Source organism: Pygoscelis adeliae, unplaced genomic scaffold (assembly GCF_000699105.1).
Source record: "Pygoscelis adeliae isolate BGI_AS28 unplaced genomic scaffold, ASM69910v1 Scaffold167, whole genome shotgun sequence".
Classification (NCBI taxonomy): Eukaryota; Metazoa; Chordata; class Aves; order Sphenisciformes; family Spheniscidae; genus Pygoscelis; species Pygoscelis adeliae.
In genome coordinates, this window is record NW_008825428.1 from 8,740,161 (window position 1) to 8,742,301 (window position 2,141).

The window sequence follows — 2,141 nt, forward strand, 5'->3', positions numbered from 1 at the left end:
GCAGGAACTCAGACACGAGCAAGCATTCTTTTAATGTAAAAATCAGACGATGAGATGCTGCCATAGTTAGCACTGCCCTTCATACCAGGATGTCCAAATCTACAGGCGTCACTCATTTACACTTATGTCGGTTCTGCGATGGCAGCATCATTAATATCGAAGTGTTAACACAGCTGTACTAGCACTTGTTTTCTTTAAAGGCTTGGTGTCAAAACATCTTGACTTTGTATCATTGTTTTCCATTCTAACTCACAAATGGGGGAACCCATAACCTTTCTAGGTGATGAAATAGCTTCTGGTCACCTGCTGGCAGCTCCCCAGAGTGCTAGCATCCTATCGCCTCCGCCTCGCGTGGTGTGTGGGGCCATCCCCAACGTGTGTGAGCTCTGCGGGCCCCTCTCTGTGTGCATGTCCCCTGGTGCTCCGCCAGTGCCCTGCACTGCCCCACTTGCCCCTCCGCCTGCGGGACTGTAGCAGCCTGCGTTCTGTTAGCACACAGCTGTGCCAGGTGCTGTGGGAACCCCTGCTTACTGCCTCAGTAGGATGCTTTTCCAAACCCACAGACGTTGGTCTGTAGGGGCTCCAAGTGTCACTTTATATCATGGCAATGGCCCATCTGTTTTTTGGCTTCTTTGATTTCAGCTGTAATTAGTGTCACAAAAGCACTGCATCATCTGGCTTAAGTCTCGATGTTTTTAAATGAAAAATTAGGCCTTGCCTTCCTCTTTGTTCCTTCTCCTTGAACATGCTCCACATGGGCAATGTTATCCTCTCCTCCTCCCCTGACACACTGGTGACACAGCCAGCAGTGCAGGATATGTGCAACTCCCTTCTCACTCTCCTCTGTCACATGAGCCTGTTCCTCCTCCCTCTGTCAGCATCATGGCTGGTGCTCCCTGGTCGGTCCCCGCTTACCTGCTCATTCACCCCTTGTGCTGCAGTTCCTGTGCTGTCCTCTTCTCTCTTTTGCCACCTTCAGGTCCATCCACCCAGAGACTCAGGGCCACGTAGCAGGGGGAATTCTTGAGCCACACTGCATGTAACCAACATGCAAGGCTGCACCTCTCAGCACTCTCTTTAAAGTCCCTCCAGGAAGGATAATAATGGAAATACCTATTAAACAAAATATTTATTAGAGAAAAAATCATTGTAGCTCATGCCCTTCTCCTTTATTCTATCTAGCTGAATGCCTGGGCAACTCTTTGCATAATATATGTACAGTAAAAATAGCAATACAACTTACTTATAATTCAAGTCACTTTACAACAATTTTTTTCAAGTCCCCCCTGCATGTATTTCTGCAGAGCTAATTATGCTCCTCCATAGGATCAATGCTTTACTAATCTAAATATGTTGTAACAATGTTGTCATCAATGAATTTTACTGCTTCAAAAGGCAAATTGCTCTATGCTGACAATTAGAAAAGAATTGCTTTGTTTTTCCTTTATGTAAATTCTTTGATATTAGCATTCACCTTTTCAAGCAGGCATTCAATATAGGACAAGTAGCAGTATTACATAAAAGGGTGGAAAGCAGAAAAATAATCATATCTCTCAAAAGAGAGGAAAATATAGTAATCTCTGTGATAAACAGGGAATTCTTAGAAATCAAATACTGAAGTTACATCTGCTGTTGAGAAACCTGATCAGCACATATCATACACAGCAGGTAGGGCATGTTCTTGCACCGTTTATTGGAATTAGAGTAGCAATCCTTACGCCTGTAAAACACACGATATGCCTGATTTATTTTTAAAACTTATGATTAGCTTTTCTTCAAATGTTAGGCACTATATGCGTCTGTAGTGACACACTGTCTTTCTACCAACAAACTGTTTTGGGGGCAAGTACTGCTTGCCTTACATGAACTATCACGTTGACAGTCCCTAATGATTGTTCATTTAAGGAAAGTAGATTTGCTGTCTCTCCTTGTCTGTTCTTTTAACTTCATAATCACTTAACTGTAAAAGGAAAGGAGAAAGAATAGCAATGCCTCTTCCATGGAAATGCTCATCTTTGGTAGAAAAACAATCGGTATAACTGGCAATTAAATACATCGTATACCGAAATAAAACTAAAACCACCATAAACTGAAATTGATGGAGTAATATCTTCCTTTTTGGCTTTTATTTTTAGTCTCTT